This window comes from Rhinichthys klamathensis, unplaced genomic scaffold (genome assembly GCF_029890125.1).
Source record: "Rhinichthys klamathensis goyatoka isolate OS25496 unplaced genomic scaffold, OSU_Roscu_1.1 h1tg000306l_1, whole genome shotgun sequence".
NCBI classification, from domain to species: Eukaryota; Metazoa; Chordata; class Actinopteri; order Cypriniformes; family Leuciscidae; genus Rhinichthys; species Rhinichthys klamathensis.
The window spans coordinates 520203-543102 of NW_026606825.1; the positions used below are offsets into that span (position 1 = coordinate 520203).

A 22900-nucleotide genomic window follows, 5' to 3' on the forward strand; every position below is an offset into this window, starting at 1 on the left:
TAACGCGTTTCCCCACCAGCAGGTTTCTGGTGACCCAGATGGCATCCTTGATCATGTTTAGGGTGAGCCAGAGCGAGGTGAATTGCTTTGATGTTAGCTCCTTCAAGCCCTGACCCAGCCCCAGGATGGCGAGCTTGTAGTCCACCTGGGCCCCACCCGCTGGCAGGCACGGGAAAAACAGGGGGCCGGTCTTGGCCCACAGGTCCCGCGCAGCGCCGCACTCCCAGAGCAGATGGTAGACGGTCTCCGGGGAACCACATCCGGACCGTGGGCAGGTGGAGTTTTTGGCCATGCCTCTGGAGTGCATGACCGCCCTGACCGGGAGGATCTCATGAGCCACCATCCACGACAAGTCTTTCAGCCTGTTCTGGAGAGCTGGGTGGGCTGCGTTCCTCCAAACGTCTTTGGCCTCACCTAGTGTGAGGCCTGGAACCGGACTCACCGATTCCCGATCCTGCACAAGAGAGATAAGAGACTTATGGTTAGTTAAAATGGTGGCATCATTTGTCTCTAAAAGATATTTCTTTAAAAATTTCTTAATAAAACTATGCTCTTTTGACAAATTAAAAGACACTGGACTTTTAAGATCAATGGGTAAAATTCTCAAAGTTCTTAGGTATGACCCCATCCAGAATCGGGTCATGGCTGCTGTCTTGTGTTCTCTGGATGGGGTCAGGGCGTATTGGATGTGGAGGGCGGCAAAGCGGCTGCCTAAAAACAGGTGGGGGTCTGGGAGGCCTTTCCCGCCATTTTCTTTTTTCTTTTTGACGACCTCCCTCTTTAGTCGTTCCCACTTGGACCCCCACAGGAAATAAAATACCGCCCTCTCCAGCTTGGCCAGGAATCGTCTTGGGGGACTAAAAACAGAACAGACAAGTAAAATTAGTGGTAAAATCACTGCTTTAAAAATTAAAATCTTGCCTTCAAACGTCAATTGTCTCAGTCCCCAAAAGCCCAGTCTTTGCCTGACTTTCCCTAACATGTCAGTCCAGTTTCCTTGTCCTCCACCCTCTCTGTCAAATTTTACACCTAAAATTTTCAAATCATTGTCTTTAAAATCCAAATCTAGTCCAACTGTGTCTACGTTCCCCCACGGCCCGAAGAGCTGGGCCTCGGACTTACTCCTATTGAGCTTGGCGCCCGAGGCCCGACCGTACCAGTCAGTCAAGTCCATTGCTCTTCGTACTGATAAAAGGTCAGTCGCTAAAAGGGTCACGTCATCCATATATAAAACACAAGTCGCCGTCAGTCCACCAGTCCCTGGGATGTCTAGTCCTTTAATCCATTTATCCCTTCTCAAGATTTGTGCCAGTGGCTCAATACAAGCCACATACAGAAGGGGAGATAAAGGACACCCCTGACGGACGCCGCTGTAGAGTTTTACAGCTTTGGATAAATGCCCGTTAACCAAAATTCTGCTAGACAGATCGTTGTACAGCAGTCCCACCCAGGCTATGAACCTCCCTGGAAACCCCATTTTACCCAGTACCTTAAAAAGGAACTGGTGCGAGACGCGCTCAAAGGCTTTTTCGAAATCTAAATTTAGGACTACTAGCCGAATGTTTCTGTCTCTCGCAAAACAGATGGCGTCTCTGATCAGTACCAGGCTGTCCGTGATCTTCCTGCCGGGCACAGCGCATGCTTGATCCAGGTGGATTACGTCCTCTAAAACAGTCGACATACGTGTAGCTAAAATCTTACTAAAAAGTTTACAATCATAATTTAAAAGAGTGATTGGTCGCCAGTTTCTCAAGTCAGTCTTGTCCCCTTTTTTGTATAGTAATGTAACTATCCCTACTCTAAAGCTGTCTGGAAGTCTGTCAAGAGTCTCAAGTTCTTTAAAAACTGTCATTAAGTCGTGTGCTAAAATGTCCCAGAAAGTCAGATAAAACTCAAAGGGGAGTCCATCCAAGCCTGGGGACTTCCCCTTTTTAAAACCTTTTAGCGCTTTGTGCATTTCTAAAGGAGTAAAATCTTGGGATAAAAGCACATCTGGACTCTTTAGCTTTTTGTCTAAAAACCCTAAAACTTCCTCTAAGATGCTATTGTGTACCTCTTTAGTGCTGTATAAATTATTGTAAAAACTTTCAATTTCCCCTAAAATCAGATCTGTTGTATTTGCCTCCCCACCTGTAAAAGTTTTTAAAGTATTAATTGACCCTCCCCGTGATATTGTCTTTTTAAAAAAATATCTAGTACACTTTTCCCCTTCTTCTATTTCTCTCTCCTTACATCTTAAAATGACACCTTTACTCTTTGTTTCGGACAAATCTGACGTTTCTTTCTTTAATTCTTTAATTTCTTCTGTAAAATCCAATCCACTGTTTAAAAGGTTAAAATATCTCTGCAGTCGTTTTTGCAGCCCCATCATGCGTCTTTTTTCTTTATTCTTTTTTTCTTTTCCAATTTGTTTAAAAAACCGTCCTGTCCTTTGTTTCACCATCTCCCACCACTGTGCACGTGAGTCGAAAAAGTCTTGGAGGGTCTGCCATTGGCTGAACTGCTCCCTATATTCACTAATCACTTCCTCATCCTCTAATAGGGAACAGTTCAGCTTCCACAGCCCTCCCCCTACAGTCACACCCGTGGGTAGTGAAAGGGTGCAGGAGAGCATCATGTGATCAGAAAAGAAGAGGGGGCTCAATGTAGCATCGGTCGGCGGGCAGTCCCTTGTAAAAACATAGTCAATTCGAGAGGCTCTGGCGCCATCACCACTGAACCAGGTGAAGCCCTCCTCTCTTTGATGCATTGTTTTAAAGCAGTCAACTAACTTAAAATCTTTGACTATATTTTGTAATAAAACCGATGTCTTGTCGACCTTTAAATCCTCTCCTACCCTCTTTCTATCCTGTCTTGATAAAACACAATTAAAATCCCCTGCTACCACTAGGGGAGCCCTACCTAGCATGTGGGGCTGCAGGTCTTCTAAAAGCTCATACCTGTTGTTTTTACCTGTAAAACCATACACATTTAAAATGTTAAAATCCTTACCTAAAAAAGTCAGACTAGCTAAAATTGCCCGCCCGTCCCTCACCACAGTGCTGCCCTTCACCAAAACATGGGGATTTTTTATTAAAATAGCAACACCGTCATTTTTGTTAAAATTGGACCCACTCCAGATGGAAAGTCCTGGGGTCCAAATCTCCTCCCACTTCCTGTAATTTGTTAAAAAAGGCAGACCACATTCTTGCAATAAAAACACATCTGACTTAAAAGATTTTAAAAAGGATAACACACTCTGTGCTCGTGTATTGCTCTTCACACTTCTCACATTGATTGTGGAGATAGTGAGAGCCATGAGCAGTATGGTTAAAAGGGTGTGAGACATTTAAAAGCAACCAAGGGACTACAGAGATATAATTAAAATCATGTTATTTCTTGTTGCACTTGCCTTCCCTTTTCCCCAGATGAGCTGGGATCAGGGGGGCAAGTGCTTGACGTCTCAGGGCTCGCAGAGTGGGCCTCTTGCGAATCCTTTGGTGACGATGTTCTTAGCTTGAAATGCAGAAAGGAGACTTCATTAGGAGATTCTGCGGGCCACATACGGGCTAGATCTTCCAGGGGGGAACTATCTAGCCGATGCGCTACCCGCAGCTTTTTCTCCTCTGTTTGAACCAGAGGATATCTCGCAGTTCTTTTCTGCACTTGAGCATTGGGGAGCGAAACATCTGTTTCACTCCCACTCGTGGACACACTAACCTCAGACACGGTTACTAGGGAGGAAGCCATTTCCTCCTCTTCATCCTCCATACTGTCTTCTTTTTCAATTTCATTTTGAGGATTGGCTTCCTCCCCCTCACCAACTGCCAGAATTGACTCCGCCCCTGTGGCCGCCCCACTTCCTCCTTCCTGTCCAATCCCTGAGGCTGGCTGAGGGTTTGAATTTCCCGCCAAAACCTCGGGGCCCGCCTCCTCAATTGTTTGTTCTTTGGGTGGGGCGGCCATTTTGTAGCTTTTTAACTTGTTGGCAAAACTTTTAGGGCAGTCTCTGTAGAGATGGGATGATTCTCCACAGAGGTTGCACTTTCTGCCATTTTGGCACTCTTCAAAAATGTGCCCAATTTCTCTGCACTTCCTACACACTACTTCTTGGCATGCCTCGGCGAGATGTCCAAGTTTGCCACACTTGCGGCATAGCTTGGGCATCCCTTGGTAATGGATGTAGCCTCTATTCTCTCCCAACACAATCATAGAAGGTATTTGACTCAGGCCATGGTAGCTGTTGGGATCTGCCCATTGTTTAATGGGCACTCTCCACGCACAGCTCCAGATACCGTCTTCATCTAAAACCTTGACTGGTTGTCCACGAATAGAGCAATATCTTGCCAACCACACAGAAATATCTTCTCCACTAACTGTTTCATTAAACAACCTGACAATCACAACTTTCAGTGAATTATCAGTCAGTTTTTCCACAGTGAACATGGAGAAATTGGCTTTACACATTTCAAATCGAGTCCAAAAAGTACTTAGTAAGGAAGCAGAAGCAAAACTCACATCAAAACCATGGTTCAGGGGCAGAGTCAACAGGCAGTTTATGTCCACAACCTTAAAACCGAGTAACTGTTGGATGCACTTCCTAGAAAAGTCCAGTCTGGACATGACCGGGAGAGTGCTATCCTCTTTTGGTTTAAATTTAAAACGCACGCTGTGGTGCCTCCTCGTGCCGGCACGAGCAGCCGACATGTTGGAGGCACCACCAGCACGCTGCGGCTAAAACCCAACAATAAATATACAATAAATAAGTTAAAACCCGCTTACCTTAAAACAAGAAGATTCCTCGTAGAACGAGTCGTCACTTAAAAGCCGCTTGTCAATGTACCTCCTGAAGGGTGTGTGTCCCGTGTGACAAGCAACACACGAGACCAAGGTCCCACAAGAGGCGACCGCTGTCTCAGACGTCTGACCAGACCACTTGATCTTAGCCAAAAGGCCGAGAAGCGATGACACAATGACGCAGAGGCGGGGGAGCCGGCAAAAGCCACGCCCACCTGGGCCGCGGCGAGAGGGTCTAAGGTCGCCAACAAACAAGCTCAGCTCAGATTGGTTGTCACACCGAAAATGGATCACAACAGAGTGCACAACACGACACTCTGGAGTGCAACCTGGGATTTTGGATCATCAACATTCTGCCCTAAAAGTGAGCGGGCAGACCAAAGCGTACGTCGTAGAGACTTGAAACTCTGACGGATGCTAGTACCCGCCCGGTCTACAACATCACCAAGGCTCGCCCCGATCGGCCCCAGGGTGGCGCTGCAGCGATCAAAAGTACGAAATGGCTCGTAACTCCTCGACCGTCCGTCGCAGACCCAAGTGTCTTACATGACCGGAATCCTTGGCTCGGGCCGAACAAGACGCACGCCTCGGATTGGATGGTCGCGCTGGCGAGATTTTCGGGTATTTTGGATTTTCTGAAAAACCTAGTTTTGCACACTAGTCCTAGGTTTTTTGCCCGATCTGACCCAAACCGGTGCAGAAAGATTCTCTGGAGTCTGACTGCCAACAGTGATCGTGAAAAAAGTCGGAATTTCCATTCGCGTTGGCGACCGGACGCCAAAACGTTGGGAGTTGGCGAGGCGGGCTTTACTTAAATGGCTATAACTCGCCAACGGAATGAGACAATTACACCCAACTCGGTACACCTGTGTACGGGCTCAGCCTGTGGTCACGTGAAAAGGGATGCGGCGACTGGCCACTTGGTGGCGCTGTAAACAGAAAAAACAACAACATGAATACGGCCATAGACGGCTGTATATCACATGATGTTTCACACATGCACAAGGTATTCATACCACATGATAGACCTCCTGATTACGAACAACTTTGCCTCCAGGACAACTGCTGTGAATCAAATCGTTTGTTAAATATTGGAGATTATTTGAAGAAGAATAAAACAAATCCATTTAAACAAAAAACCTCCTTTCACAGAGGTTGTTTTATATCTCCCGATCAACCACTGCAGTTAAAATTATCTGGACTTCCTAGGTCATCAACTATCAGAAGAAGAAGAAGAAAAACATAAGTGGAACTTTAACAATCTGCTCTTTTAACCAGTGTGTCCAGGGGAGAGCGCGTACGCAGTCCCCCACTACCATAAATTATGCAGTCGAGATTCCCACATTTGGGGAATTCGCAGGGGTCAGCACAACCGGAGTGCAATGGCCGAGCCTCGCCCTGGGTGAACCACCTTCCTGATCATGGTGTCTCCCCTGCCAGGTAAGTATGAATTCCCAGGCCTTCAGTCAGAAGCACCCTGTCCCTCTTCGCAATCCTCACCAACGGTTTGACAATCAAACACACACACACCCCTGATTCAACTCATCAGCTCGTTAGTAAAGACTCCAAGAGATAAGAGAGACATCAAAAATGTGCAGTGGCGGGCTTTTTTGTTGTTTTTTCATGCTCCGGCTCCGTGAGCCAAAAATCTATTTAATACGCAGTCCCCGGATAGTGGACGAATCAGATATTAAACGGATAGGAACAGAGTTTTTTTTTTTTACACCACGATTCTACCTTTACTAGTATAGTATATGATCACCTACAACACGACAATACACACTACTTCCATTAACACCTGCTGCCACATAACACCAAAACATTTCTTTCATTGAACACTTTAGGGGGGTGCACCGTTCCCAGAAGTACTGCAATACCGGGTCGATGCGTGGAGTGGACGGAGCAAGCCCCTATTCCATCTCCCAGCTCCAAAAAGCAATTTAATATATGGTGCCCGGGTAGGGCACGTATCAGATATTAAACTGATAAGAACAGATTTTTTTTCTTTCGAAAAGTTTTATTTTCACAGTTTTCACAGTTTTCACAACATACAACTTACAAAGACATTAAAAAGAAATTAAAACACAGTGGAATCATTAAAAAAAAAAAAAAAAAAAAAAAAAAAATGTGTGTATGCATGTTTGTTTTGTTTTAAAAGTCCTTTTGATTGTGTTTTGTTTGTTCAGTCCATGTGTGTTTTTCAAGAGTCTTTGTGGATGTGTTGTTGTTAAAAAGTATTAAGAAACATCTTTAGAGGATAAAACTAAATCATAGCATAAATAAATATATATAAATATATTTAGAATAAATAAAATGCTAAAAAGGAAGTCATCTCTTGTGCAGGACCGGGGGGAGTCCCTATCAAGATATTCCATCACTCCTCTCTCCGGAACAGGCAACCGGCCCAGCGCTTCTAGTGCCCAGCGGAGGTCCCCTCCCTCCGGCCCGCTGGCCCGCTGTTCCCGTAGCCGGCGTTGGTGAGGGTGCATCTACGGGCTGCCAGGTACGGTGGTGGCCGGGACCTCTCCGTGCGACCGCAGCCCCCTCATCCGAATGACGCCGTCCGGCGCCTCCTGCAGCGTAGATCTAACTAATTGCTCGCACGCGTGGAGGGGCACCGTAACGCGTTTCCCCACCAGCAGGTTTCTGGTGGTCCAGATGGCATCCTTGATGTGGTTGAGGGTGAGCCAGAGCGAGGTGTATTGTGTTGATGTCATGTCCTTCAAGCCCTGACCCACCCCCAGGATGGCGAGCTTGTAGTCCATCTGGACCCCACCCGCTGGCAGGCTCGGGAAAACCAGGGGGCTGGTCCTGGCCCACAGGTCCCGCGCAGCACGGCACTCCCAGAGCAGATGCCGCACGGTCTCCGGGCAATTACACCCGGACCGTGGGCAGGTTGAGTCTTTGGCCATGCCTCTGGAGTGCATGACCGCCCTGACCGGGAGGATCTCATGGGCCACCATCCACGCTAGGTCCTTATGCCTGTTCCGGAGAGCAGGGTGGGCAGCGTTCTTCCAAGTTTGCTTGGCCTCACCCAAGGTGAGGCCTGGAATTGGACTCACTGATTCCCGGTCCTGCACAAGAGAGACAAGAGCCTTGTGGTTAGTTAGAACTTTGACCTCTTGATCCTCTAAAAAGTGCTTCTTTAAAAACTTCTTGATAAAACTGTATTCTTTTGGCAGGTTAAAAGACACAGGGGTTGTCAAGTCAACTGGTAAAATTTTTAAAAATCTTAAGTAGGACCCCATCCAAAATCGTACGAAAGCTGCCGTCTTGTTTTCTTTGGATGGGGTCAAGGCATATCTGATGTGAAGGGCGGTGAAAGTGCTGCCTAAAAACAGGTGGGGGTCTGGGAGGCCTTTTCCGCCGTTTTCTGGTCTCCTCTTGACCACCTCCCTCTTTAATCTTTCCCACTTGGACCCCCACAGAAAGTAAAACACCGCCCTCTCTAGGTTCCTCAGGAATTTCCTATGTGGGATAAAAACAGAACAGACAAGTGACATTAGAGGTAAAATGACGGCTTTAAAAATTAAAACTTTACCTTCCAAAGTCATCTGTCGTAGTCCCCAGAACCCCAGTCTTTTCCTAACTTTCCCTAGCAAGTCCGTCCAGTTTTCACGTCCACCCCCTTCCTTGTCAAATTTAACTCCTAAAATCTTAAAATCAGTGTCCTTAAAAACTACATCAAGTCCGTCTGTGTCTGTCTCGTCCCACGGTCCGAAGAGCAGGGCCTCGGACTTGCTTCTGTTAAGTTTAGCGCCCGAGGCCCGACCGTACCAGTTAGTCAAGTCCATTGCTCTTCGTATGGATAAAATGTCCGTGGCTAAAAGAGTGATGTCGTCCATATATAAAACACACGTTGCTGTCAGTCCGCCGGTCCCAGGTACGTCTAGTCCTTTTATCCATGTATCCCTTCTCAAGATCTGTGCCAGTGGCTCAATGCAAGCCACATACAGAAGGGGAGATAAAGGACACCCCTGACGGACACCGCTGTGGATATTTACAGCTTTGGAAAGATGCCCATTTACAAGAATTTTGCTGCCTAAGCCCTCATACAGCAGTCCCACCCAAGCTATAAACCTCTCTGGAAAGCCCATTTTTTGCAGTACCTGAAAGAGGTACTGGTGCGAGACCCGGTCAAAAGCTTTTTCGAAATCTAAATTTAGGGCTACAAGCCGAATGTTTCTGTCTCTCGCATAACAGATGGCATCTCTAATCAGAACTAGGCTGTCTGTTATCTTTCTTCTGGGCACAGCGCAAGCTTGATCCGGGTGGATTACGTCCTCTAAAACGGTCGACATACGTGTAGCTAAAACTTTACTAAAAAGTTTGCAATCAAAATTTAAAAGCGTAATAGGTCTCCAATTTTTTAAGTCAGTCCGGTCACCTTTTTTGTAAAGTAAGGAAACTATCCCTGTTCTAAAACTGTCCGGAAGTCTGTCAAGGGTCTCAAAGTCTTTAAAAATATTCAATAGTTCGTGAGCTAAAATGTCCCAAAAGGTAAGATAAAACTCCAGGGGGAGTCCATCTGCCCCTGGGGATTTACCCCTCTTAAAACCTTTAAGTGCTTTTTGTGTTTCTAAAATGGTAAAATCTTGGATTAAAAGCTCATTTGGACTATTTACTGTCTTGACTAAAAAATGTAAAACTTCCTTTAGAGCGGTTTCATGTACTTCTTTTGGACTATATAACTCCTGGTAAAAATGCTCAACCCCTTTTAAAATTTCCTCTGTTGTTTTTACATCCCTCCCTTCTACTTTTACACTGGTCATAGCCCCTCCCCTTGTTAATATCTTTTTTAAAAAATACCTAGTACATTTTTCACCTTCTTCTATATCTCTCTCTTTACTTCTTAAAATAACCCCTTTACTTTGGAAACTGGATAAAACTGACATTTCTTTTTTGACCTCTTTCATTTCATCGTTAAAATCAAAACCATTATTAAAAAGATTAAAATATCTTTGTAGTCTTTTTTGCAGCCCCATCATGTGTCTCTTTTCCCTGTTCTTCTTGTCCCTTCCTACTTTCATGAAATACTGTCTTGTCCGGTCCTTTACCATCTCCCACCACTGTGCACGTGTATCGTAAAAGTCTTGGAGGGTCTGCCATTGGCTGAACTGCTCCCTATATTCCTTTACTACATCCTCGTCTTCTAAAAGGGAGCAGTTCAGCTTCCACAGCCCTCCCCCTACCGTCACACCTGTGGGCAGTGAAAGGGTGGAAGACAGCATTAAGTGGTCAGAAAAGAAGAGGGGGGTCACTGTAGCATCGGTTGGCGGGCAGTCTCTTGTCAAAATATAGTCGATGCGAGAGGCTCTGGAGCCATCACTACTGAACCAAGTGTAGCCCTCCTCTCTTTGATGCACATTTTTAAAACAGTCGACTAATTTAAAATCTCTCACTAAGCCCTGCAATAAAACCGTTGTCTTATCGACTTTAAAATCCTCTCCTACCCTCTTCCTATCTTTTTTGGATAAAACACAGTTAAAATCCCCTGCCACCACTAGGGGAGCCCTACCTAACATATGGGGCTGCAAGTCTTCTAACAGCTCATACCTTTCATTTTTTCCTGTAAAACCATACACATTAAGAACATTTAAATCTCTACCTAAAAAGTTCAGATTTGCTAAAAGAGCCCGCCCTTCCCTCACCACTGTGCTGCCCTTCACCAAGATATGGGGATTTTTTATTAGAATAGCAACACCGTCATTTTTATTTTGGTTTGATCCACTCCATATGGAGGGACCAGATGCCCATAGCTCCTCCATCTTGGTGTACCTGGTTAAAAAGGGCAAAGCACACTCTTGTATTAAAAACAAATCTGATTTACAAGTATTTAAAAAGGATAAAATGCTCTGTGCTCGTATAGTGGACCTCACACTTCTTACATTGATGGTTGAGATAGTGAGGGCCATGAGCAGTAAGGTTAAAAAGGTATGAGACATTTAAAACAGAAGATATTAAAAGACTACAAAAAAATTATTAAAATCATGTGATCTCTTGTTGCAATTGCCTTTCCCTCCTCCCAGATGGACTGGGGTCAGGAAGGCTAATGCTTACCACCTCTGGGGCTACAGAGGAAACCTCTTGTAGCTCTTTCGGCGATGATGTTCTTAGCTTTATGTGCAAAAAGGATACCTCATTTGGGGATTCTAGGGGCCACATACGTTCCGGATCTTCCAAGTTGAAACTATCCGAACGATGTGCTGCCCTAGCCTTTTTCTCCTCTGTGTCAAACAGAGGAGATCCCGCAGGCCTTTTTTGCACCTGAGCATTTGGGAATGAAAGGTCAATTTCACTCCCACTGGTTTCTAAAAACACTTCCGGAACCGTTTCTAAAGAGGAAACTGTTTCTTCATCTGTCTCCTCTCTTTCCCTGTCTTTCTCATTGGTGGTGACTTTCAGTTCAGTGGTTATTTCAGTTTGAATATTTGACTCTGCCCCTATGGCCGCCCCACTTCCTCCCTCTAGCCCAATCCCTGATGCTGGCAGGGGGTTTGAAATTCCCGCCAAAACCTCAGGGACCGCCTCCTCCTTCCTTTGTTCCCTTGTTTGGTGTGCTTGTGGGGCGGCCATTTTGAGCTTGTTGGCAAAACTTTTAGGGCAATCTCTGTAGAGATGGGTTGATTCTCCACAAAGATTGCACCGCCTGCCATTGGTACATTTTTCAAAACTGTGACCAATTTCTTTACACTTCCCACATACTAATTCTTGGCATGCCTCGGCAAGATGCCCAACTCTTCCACATTTCCTACACAACTTGGGCATCCCTTGATAGTGTATGTAGCCTCTGTTTTCTCCCAGCACAATCATGGAAGGCAGATGTTTCAGGCCTTGGTAGCCCCCAGCATCTTCCCATTGTTTGATGGGAATCCGCCAGGAGCAATTCCAAATGCCATCCTCATCTAGCACTTTGACAGGCTGACTTCTAACAGTGCAAAATCTACCCAGCCAGACACAAATATCATCTCCAGTCACTGTTTCATTGAACATCCTGACAATCACAGTTTTAAGTGTGTTATCAGAAAGTTTCTCCACAGTGAACATGGAGAACTGGGCCTTCACAGTTTCAAACCTTTGCCAAAAATCATTAAGAAGGGAAGCAGCCTTAAAGCTCAAATCAAATCCCTTGTTTAGGGGCAGAGTCATCAAACAGTTTAAGTCATCAGGCTTAAAATGTAAGGTCTTTTGGATCAGCTTCCTGGAAAAGTCCATGCGGGACATACCCAGAAGCTTCCCCTCAACCTCTCTGAATGTAAAACGCACGCTGTGGTGCCTCCGTACGCCGGCACGGGCAGCTGACATGATGGAGGCACCGACAGCCTAAAACTTTAAAATACCAATAAAAGTTTAAATAAATAAATAGATAAATAAATAAATAGATAAAACAGGTCTTACCTTAAAACTGAAACGGAGTAAAATCAGCTGGGTCAATCTACCTCTCAAGAGATGTGCGGCTCGGGATACCGGGAGATCTCGAGCCAAGAACCTCCAAGAGGCGATCGCAGTCTCAACCGTCTGACCAGATACTTGATCTTAGCCAAAAGGCCGAGAAGCGATGACACAATGACGCAGAGGCGGGGGAGCCGGCAAAAGCCACGCCCACCTGGGCCGCGGCGAGAGGGTCTAAGGTCGCCAACAAACAAGCTCAGCTCAGATTGGTTGTCACACCGAAAATGGATCACAACAGAGTGCACAACACGACACTCTGGAGTGCAACCTGGGATTTTGGATCATCAACATTCTGCCCTAAAAGTGAGCGGGCAGACCAAAGCGTACGTCGTAGAGACTTGAAACTCTGACGGATGCTAGTACCCGCCCGGTCTACAACATCACCAAGGCTCGCCCCGATCGGCCCCAGGGTGGCGCTGCAGCGATCAAAAGTACGAAATGGCTCGTAACTCCTCGACCGTCCGTCGCAGACCCAAGTGTCTTACATGACCGGAATCCTTGGCTCGGGCCGAACAAGACGCACGCCTCGGATTGGATGGTCGCGCTGGCGAGATTTTCGGGTATTTTGGATTTTCTGAAAAACCTACTTTTGCACACTAGTCCTAGGTTTTTTGCCCGATCTGACCCAAACCGGTGCAGAAAGATTCTCTGGAGTCTGACTGCCAACAGTGATCGTGAAAAAAGTCGGAATTTCCATTCGCGTTGGCGACCGGACGCCAAAACGTTGGGAGTTGGCGAGGCGGGCTTTACTTAAATGGCTATAACTCGCCAACGGAATGAGACAATTACACCCAACTCGGTACACCTGTGTACGGGCTCAGCCTGTGGTCACGTGAAAAGGGATGCGGCGACTGGCCACTTGGTGGCGCTGTAAACAGAAAAAACAACAACATGAATACGGCCATAGACGGCTGTATATCACATGATGTTTCACACATGCACACGGTATTCATACCACATGATAGACCTCCTCATTACGAACAACTTTGCCTCCAGGACAACTGCTGTGAATCAAATCGTTTGTTAAATATTGGAGATTATTTGAAGAAGAATAAAACAAATCCATTTAAACAAAAAAGAAAAAACCTCCTTTCACAGAGGTTGTTTTATATCTCGCATGAGGACCTAGCAAGAAAACAGAACGAGACATGTGATCAATCGTAGAATGCCATCCAATCACGTTTCCGATCAATTGCACTCCTGTACGGCGGAAGCCCATTCGCAGGGGTCAGCACAACCGGAGTGCAATGGCCGAGCTTCGCCCTGGGTGAACCACCTTCCTGATCATGGTATCTCCCCTGCCAGGTAAGTATGAATTCCCAGGACTTCAGTCAGAAGCACCCTGTCCCTCTTCGCAGTCCTCACCAACGGTTTGACAATCAAACACACACACACCCCTGATTCAACTCATCAGCTCGTTAGTAAAGACTCCAAGAGATAAGAGAGACATCAAAAATGTGCAGTGGCGGGCTTTTTTGTTGTTTTTTCATGCTCCGGCTCCGTGAGCCAAAAATCTATTTAATACGCAGTCCCCGGATAGTGGACGAATCAGATATTAAACGGATAGGAACAGAGTTTTTTTTTTTTACACCACGATTCTACCTTTACTAGTATAGTATATGATCACCTACAACACGACAATACACACTACTTCCATTAACACCTGCTGCCACATAACACCAAAACATTTCTTTCATTGAACACTTTAGGGGGGTGCACCGTTCCCAGAAGTACTGCAATACCGGGTCGATGCGTGGAGTGGACGGAGCAAGCCCCTATTCCATCTCCCAGCTCCAAAAAGCAATTTAATATATGGTGCCCGGGTAGGGCACGTATCAGATATTAAACTGATAAGAACAGATTTTTTTTCTTTCGAAAAGTTTTATTGTCACAGTTTTCACAGTTTTCACAACATACAACTTACAAAGACATTAAAAAGAAATTAAAAACACAGTGGAATCATTAAAAAAAAACAAAAAAAACAACAAAATGTGTGTATGCATGTTTGTTTTGTTTTAAAAGTCCTTTTGATTGTGTTTTGTTTGTTCAGTCCATGTGTGTTTTTCAAGAGTCTTTGTGGATGTGTTGTTGTTAAAAAGTATTAAGAAACATCTTTAGAGGATAAAACTAAATCATAGCATAAATAAATATATATAAATATATTTAGAATAAATAAAATGCTAAAAAGGAAGTCATCTCTTGTGCAGGACCGGGGTGAGTCCCTAACAAGATATTCCATCACTCCTCTCTCCAGAACAGGCAACCGGCCCAGCGCTTCTAGTGCCCAGCGGAGGTCCCCTCCCTCTGGCCCGCTGGCCCGCTGTTCCCGTAGCCGGCGTTGGTGAGGGTGCATCTACGGGCGGCCAGGTACGGTGGTGGCCGGGACCTCTCCGTGCGACCGCAGCCCCCTCATCCGAATGACGCCGTCCGGCGCCTCCTGCAGCGTAGATCTAACTAATTGCTCGCACGCGTGGAGGGGCACCGTAACGCGTTTCCCCACCAGCAGGTTTCTGGTGGTCCAGATGGCATCCTTGATGTGGTTGAGGGTGAGCCAGAGCGAGGTGTATTGTGTTGATGTCATGTCCTTCAAGCCCTGACCCACCCCCAGGATGGCGAGCTTGTAGTCCATCTGGACCCCACCCTGGCCCACAGGTCCCGCGCAGCACGGCACTCCCAGAGCAGATGCCGCACGGTCTCCGGGCAATTACACCCAGACCGTGGGCAGGTTGAGTCTTTGGCCATGCCTCTGGAGTGCATGACCGCCCTGACCGGGAGGATCTCATGGGCCACCATCCACGCTAGGTCCTTATGCCTGTTCCGGAGAGCAGGGTGGGCAGCGTTCTTCCAAGTTTGCTTGGCCTCACCCAAGGTGAGGCCTGGAATTGGACTCACTGATTCCCGGTCCTGCACAAGAGAGACAAGAGCCTTGTGGTTAGTTAGAACTTTGACCTCTAGATCCTCTAAAAAGTGCTTCTTTAAAAACTTCTTGATAAAACTGTATTATTTTGGCAGGTTAAAAGACACAGGGGTTGTCAAGTCAACTGGTAAAATTTTTAAAAATCTTAAGTAGGACCCCATCCAAAATCGTACGAAAGCTGCCGTCTTGTTTTCTTTGGATGGGGTCAAGGCATATCTGATGTGAAGGGCGGTGAAAGTGCTGCCTAAAAACAGGTAGGGGTCTGGGAGGCCTTTTCCGCCGTTTTCTGGTCTCCTCTTGACCACCTCCCTCTTTAATCTTTCCCACTTGGACCCCCACAGAAAGTAAAACACCGCCCTCTCTAGGTTCCTCAGGAATTTCCTAGGTGGGATAAAAACAGAACAGACAAGTGACATTAGAGGTAAAATGACGGCTTTAAAAATTAAAACTTTACCTTCCAAAGTCATCTGTCGTAGTCCCCAGAACCCCAGTCTTTTCCTAACTTTCCCTAGCAAGTCCGTCCAGTTTTCACGTCCACCCCCTTCCTTGTCAAATTTAACTCCTAAAATCTTAAAATCAGTGTCCTTAAAAACTACATCAAGTCTGTCTGTGTCTGTCTCGTCCCATGGTCCGAAGAGCAGGGCCTCGGACTTGCTTCTGTTAAGTTTAGCGCCCGAGGCCCGACCGTACCAGTCAGTCAAGTCCATTGCTCTTCGTATGGATAAAATGTCCGTGGCTAAAAGAGTGATGTCGTCCATATATAAAACACACGTTGCTGTCAGTCCGCCGGTCCCAGGTACGTCTAGTCCTTTTATCCATGTATCCCTTCTCAAGATCTGTGCCAGTGGCTCAATGCAAGCCACATACAGAAGGGGAGATAAAGGACACCCCTGACGGACACCGCTGTGGATATTTACAGCTTTGGAAAGATGCCCATTTACAAGAATTTTGCTGCCTAAGCCCTCATACAGCAGTCCCACCCAAGCTATAAACCTCTCTGGAAAGCCCATTTTTTGCAGTACCTGAAAGAGGTAATGGTGCGAGACCCGGTCAAAAGCTTTTTCGAAATCTAAATTTAGGGCTACAAGCCGAATGTTTCTGTCTCTCGCATAACAGATGGCATCTCTAATCAGAACTAGGCTGTCTGTTATCTTTCCTCTGGGCACAGCGCAAGCTTGATCCGGGTGGATTACGTCCTCTAAAACGGTCGAGCAGGTTTTAACTTATTTATTGTATATTTATTGTTGGGTTTTAGCCGCAGCGTGCTGGTGGTGCCTCCAATATGTCGGCTGCTCGTGCCGGCACGAGGAGGCACCACAGCGTGCGTTTTAAATTTAAACCAAAAGAGGATAGCACTCTCCCGGTCATGTCCAGACTGGACTTTTCTAGGAAGTGCATCCAACAGTTACTCGGTTTTAAGGTTGTGGACATAAACTGCCTGTTGACTCTGCCCCTGAACCATGGTTTTGATGTGAGTTTTGCTTCTGCTTCCTTGCTAAGTACTTTTTGGACTCGATTTGAAATGTGTAAAGCCAATTTCTCCATGTTCACTGTGGAAAAACTGACTAATAATTCACTGAAAGTTGTGATTGTCAGGATGTTTAATGAAACAGTTAGTGGAGAAGATATTTCTGTGTGGTTGGCAAGATATTGCTCTATTCGTGGACAACCAGTCAAGGTTTTAGATGAAGACGGTATCTGGAGCTGTGCGTGGAGAGTGCCCATTAAACAATGGGCAGATCCCAACAGCTACCATGGCCTGAGTCAAATACCTTCTATGATTGTGTTGGGAGAGAATAGAGGCTACATCCATTACCAAGGGATGCCCAAGCTATGCCGCAAGTGCGGCAAACTTGGACATCTCGCCGAGGCATGCCAAGAAGTAGTGTGTAGGAAGTGCAGAGAAATTGGGCACATTTTTGAAGAGTGCCAAAATGGCAGAAAGTGCAACCTCTGTGGAGAATCATCCCATCTCTACAGAGACTGCCCTAAAAGTTTTGCCAACAAGTTAAAAAGCAACAAAATGGCCGCCCCACCCAAAGAACAAACAATTGAGGAGGCGGGCCCCGAGGTTTTGGCGGGAAATTCAAACCCTCAGCCAGCCTCAGGGATTGGACAGGAAGGAGGAAGTGGGGCGGCCACAGGGGCGGAGTCAATTCTGGTAGTTGGTGAGGGGGAGGAAGCCAATCCTCAAAATGAAATTGAAAAAGAAGACAGTATGGAGGACGAAGAGGAGGAAATGGCTTCCTCCCTAGTAACCGTGTCTGAGGTTAGTGTGTCCACGAGTGGGAGTGAAACAGATGTTTCGCTCCCCAAAGCTCAAGTGCAGAAAAGAACTGCGAGATCTCCTCTGGTTCAAACAGAGGAGAAAAAGCTGCGGGTAGCGCATCGGCTAGATAGTTCCCCCCTGGAAGATCTAGCCCGTATGTGGCCCGCAGAATCTCCTAATGAAGTCTCCTTTCTGCATTTCAAGCTAAGAACATCGTCGCCAAAGGATTCGCAAGAGGCCTACTCTGCGAGCCCTGAGGCGTCAAGCACTTGCCCCCCTGATCCCAGCTCATCTGGGGAAAAGGGAAGGCAAGTGCAACAAGAAATAACATGATTTTAATTATATCTCTGTAGTCCCTTGGTTGCTTTTAAATGTCTCACACCCTTTTAACCATACTGCTCATGGCTCTCACTATCTCCACAATCAATGTGAGAAGTGTGAAGAGCAATACACGAGCACAGAGTGTGTTATCCTTTTTAAAATCTTTTAAGTCAGATGTGTTTTTATTGCAAGAATGTGGTCTGCCTTTTTTAACAAATTACAGGAAGTGGGAGGAGATTTGGACCCCAGGACTTTCCATCTGGAGTGGGTCCAATTTTAACAAAAACGACGGTGTTGCTATTTTAATAAAAAATCCCCATGTTTTGGTGAAGGGCAGCACTGTGGTGAGGGACGGGCGGGCAATTTTAGCTAGTCTGACTTTTTTAGGTAAGGATTTTAACTCTCTGGGGTCGGCGGTCTCGCCGGCGATACCAGCTCACTTTTTTCCTTATCAGTGCAAAAGAGACTCAAATTACTCTGTTAATTTTGATCTTACATATAAGTGTTGTACATCATTCGATCCTGTTAAGTTTGTATTTTTTTTGTGGAACCTCATAATAAAAACAAAGTGTTGTGCTTTTCGCCTAATAAAGAAAAATAAACATGATGCGCGTTCTGCGTTCTCTCTGTCAGTGAAGTCCATTCTGAAACGCGTCCGAAAAATCATCTGTAACTCTGCAAATACTCAGTCAAACAGGTATACAGGCACACAGGCATGAAGCCTGAATTATCTTCTTTTAAATGAAGTAATTTATATAAAACATTTTTTTTCTCATTTTATGTAATCTGTACGAAAAGAGAGAGATGATAGTCGTTCTCGTCTCAGCTCATTAAAGTTAATTTGACCACGCCCACGGAGCGCGCGCTCTATTCAAACACAAATGCTCTGAGGCGATCCACGCCCACATCAGCTGGATAACCACCGAAAGAGACTCATATTTACGACGCTGTGAGGAATAATAGTACTATCTTAATAATAATCCTGGAAAAAAATACCTCAGAAGTAGGCTACAGGTAGTTTCATTTGGAGGAGCAACGGATCCAGCCGAGGAAATAGGTACATTCTTTATTTTTAAGTGCTTTGTGCTAATCGCGATATGGAATAGTGTCTGTAAACAAAAAGACTGTTTGAATCGCGTTTTTGTGTGTGAATGAATGAACAGCTTTTACCTTACTATATTCCAATACTGAGATGAGTAAAAATCGACTGAAATATGTTGAAATAAAATATTTTTGTATAGGCCTAAGCAACGTATTAAACTGCAAATTAACATTTATATGTCCTAATCATAAAAACGATATGTTACATATGAAAGACAAGATGTCGTTTTTACTGTAAAATACTGCCACATCAAATAAGCTTGTTTGGTAAGATGTTATTATAGTGTTTGTTCGATTGTAAGCTATATTCAAACTAATTAATCCGCAACTGTGAAATATGTATGATAAAATGTATACTTTAGTATATAATACAAAGAAATATTACATTTGAAATATAGTTAAAATTTTAATTGTTGTTGTAATTGTAACCTTTTTATTAAAATAGCAAAAATATATGTAGGCTACATATAAATAAATCTTAGGTAAATCTTAAAAGCTCAATATAAGCCTCCTCTTTAAATTATTTGTATTGTGTTTTATAAGTGACACATTTGGGATACATTCCCAAACTTTCTGTAAAAACAGTATGATAATTAACTGCACAATTACTAGTTTTTACATTTGATATTATACAATGCAAGCACAATTTGAAAAATAAATAAATAATTGGAACTGTGAACCAATTTTGTATTATATAGGCATATATATATATATATATATATATATATATATATTGTCATTGCATTCTTGTGGCTCAGTGACACACCTGAATGAAAGGGTCATTAGTATGCAGCCCCATTATGCGCTCATTATGCGGGCCCATTGTCTTCTCAGGTGTGAATCACAGCAGGTCACACCCCTGCGCATATTGCCTTTCCAAACAAAAAGTGTCATTTTTAAATTTAAACCAATCTATTGTTTTATGTGAATGATAAGGCAGGATGATTTTCAGATCATTTTGAAGAAAAAACTCTAGGCGACAACATCCATTAGTCAAAAGTCTTGTGGACAGATATTTAGTATGTGTTTTGTGGCCTTATTTCAGAAACTTTAAGTTTTAGTTTTTTCAATAACCACGCATAAACAATATTCTCTCAAAAATACAAAAATGTACATACATGTTGATAACACATTATGGTAGCCCTGTGTGTGCTATATAGAGTGTAATTACACCTTTGCCAGTAATATCTTTATAAGCAACTGAAAAAAGCACAAATGTCAGAGTATGTCAAAACATCTCAAGGACCCCAAAAACACCTTGGACCCCAGAGGGTTAACATTTTAAATGTGTATGGTTTTACAGGTAAAAACAACAGGTATAAGCTTTTAGAAGACCTGCAGCCCCACATGCTAGGTAGAGCTCCCCTAGTGGTAGCAGGGGATTTTAATTGTGTTTTATCAAGACAGGATAAAAAGAGGGTAGGAGAGGATTTTAAGGTCGACAAGACATCGGTTTTATTACAAAATATAGTCAAAGATTTTAAGTTAGTTGACTGCTTTAAAACAATGCATCAAAGAGAGGAGGGCTTCACCTGGTTCAGTGGTGATGGCGCCAGAGCCTCTCGAATTGACTATGTTTTTACAAGGGACTGCCCGCCGACCGATGCTACATTGAGCCCCCTCTTCTTTTCTGATCACATGATGCTCTCCTGCACCCTTTCACTACCCACGGGTGTGACTGTAGGGGGAGGGCTGTGGAAGCTGAACTGTTCCCTATTAGAGGATGAGGAAGTGATTAGTGAATATAGGGAGCAGTTCAGCCAATGGCAGACCCTCCAAGACTTTTTCGACTCACGTGCACAGTGGTGGGAGATGGTGAAACAAAGGACAGGACGGTTTTTTAAACAAATTGGAAAAGAAAAAAAGAATAAAGAAAAAAGACGCATGATGGGGCTGCAAAAACGACTGCAGAGATATTTTAACCTTTTAAACAGTGGATTGGATTTTACAGAAGAAATTAAAGAATTAAAGAAAGAAATGTCAGATTTGTCCGAAACAAAGAGTAAAGGTGTCATTTTAAGATGTAAGGAGAGAGAAATAGAAGAAGGGGAAAAGTGTACTAGATATTTTTTTAAAAAGACAATATCACGGGGAGGGTCAATTAATACTTTAAAAACTTTTACAGGTGGGGAGGCAAATACAACAGATCTGATTTTAGGGGAAATTGAAAGTTTTTACAATAATTTATACAGCACTAAAGAGGTACACAATAGCATATTAGAGGAAGTTTTAGGGTTTTTAGACAAAAAGGTAAAGAGTCCAGATGTGCTTTTATCCCAAGATTTTACTCCTTTAGAAATGCACAAAGCGCTAAAAGGTTTTAAAAAGGGGAAGTCCCCAGGCTTGGATGGACTCCCCTTTGAGTTTTATCTGACTTTCTGGGACATTGTAGCACACGACTTAATGACATTTTTTAAAGAACTTGAGACTCTTGACAGACTTCCAGACAGCTTTAGAGTAGGGATAGTTACATTACTGTACAAAAAAGGAGACAAGACTGACTTGAGAAACTGGCGACCAATCACTCTTTTAAATTATGATTGTAAACTTTTTAGTAAGATTTTAGCTACACGCATGTCGACTGTTTTAGAGGACGTAATCCACCTGGATCAAGCTTGCGCAGTGCCCGGCAGGAAGATCACGGACAGCCTGGTACTGATCAGAGACGCCATCTGTTTTGCGAGAGACAGAAACATTCGGCTAGTAGTCCTAAATTTAGATTTTGAAAAAGCTTTTGACCGCGTCTCGCACCAGTACCTGCTTCAGGTACTGGGAAAAATGGGCTTTCCTGGGAGGTTAATAGCCTGGGTGGGATTGCTGTACAACGATCTGTCTAGCAGAATTTTGGTTAATGGGCATTTATCTGTAAGGGGTATACAGTTAAAGACCCAGAACCAGATATGAAGATGAAGACCCGGAGTCAGAATTATAAAAAATTAAAGAAAAGTTTTACTGAAGATAGTTTGCATTTTCATCAGCAGAAGTCAGCTTCAAGACTCACACAGGAGTTCGTAGGCCGCCCCGCCTACAGTTACAAAGATCACAGCAGTTATACCATTTCCAAGGTCTAAGCTACGTCATTGCTTACAGGTTGAATGATTCTCATTGGCTAAGAAACATGAAAGCCTAAACAATTTAACACATGTGAGGAGATAGGGGTGCCTATCGCCATTAGTAAAGATAGTTGTCGTCCACTCATTAGATTTAGGTCTGTGGTGGCCTCGCAGGTTAGAGAAGGGCGCCGGGGTGTCTGGTCCGACCGTCCAGAACCTACATAGAATGTCATACGCACACACACACAAATAACAGACACTAGCAAATAACAGCTCCCATCAAGGCTGAAGAGAGTCTGAGCTCCTTATTATCAGTTAAGTATACCAAAACATACTGCTAAAACATTCACTCGTTTGGGAGAAAAACAGATCACTGGCATTTACTCCCAAGGAAGGAAATATACTGGAAAGAATACATTTTAATACAACAATTAAAGTTTGATAGTAACGCTCAATATAGCTTGACCATATGTCCAGCGAAGAATCATATGTGCCCACGCTGCCTTTAGGACCCTCTAACCTTTCTACTGATCCCAGAGAAAGAGACAAACGGCCTTGTGGGTTACGTGGCCTTCGTGTCCTGCGTGTACTAAGTGCAATCTCAAAGTAAGATTGGAATGCACCTAAAAGAAACTGGTTACTTGCATCCATGCATTTAAGAAAATATAATTTCACAAGCACAAGAATATAAAAATTATTATGTGATAATGAATATATTTGATTATTGATTTTTATAAAGGAAGTATATAACCATTCAAAATGATATATGATTACATATGTATTTGAAGAGGCAAGGGATTTTGACCAACCCTTCATATCCAAAGCTGTAAAACTCCACAGCGGCGTCCGTCAGGGGTGTCCTTTATCTCCCCTTCTGTGTGTGGCTTGTATTGAGCCACTGGCACAAATCTTGAGAAGGGATAAATGGATTAAAGGACTAGACATCCCAGGAACTGGTGGACTGACGGCGACCTGTGTTTTATATATGGATGACGTGACCCTTTTAACGAC

General features: G+C 44.4%; 1 non-coding gene and 3 pseudogenes across 1 annotated transcript; all 4 read right to left on the reverse strand.

The window, feature by feature from the left end:
* Positions 1–6060: 6060 nt before the first annotated feature.
* Positions 6061–6224, reverse strand: LOC130104292 (U1 spliceosomal RNA). Its single transcript, XR_008809478.1, has one exon. It is a non-coding gene; the product is annotated as a U1 spliceosomal RNA (small nuclear RNA).
* Positions 6225–6619: 395 nt separating this feature from the next.
* Positions 6620–6795, reverse strand: LOC130104271 (U2 spliceosomal RNA; annotated as a pseudogene).
* Positions 6796–13418: 6623 nt separating this feature from the next.
* LOC130104264 (U1 spliceosomal RNA) lies at positions 13419–13541 on the reverse strand (annotated as a pseudogene).
* Positions 13542–13936: 395 nt separating this feature from the next.
* Positions 13937–14112, reverse strand: LOC130104270 (U2 spliceosomal RNA; annotated as a pseudogene).
* Positions 14113–22900: the final 8788 nt, after the last annotated feature.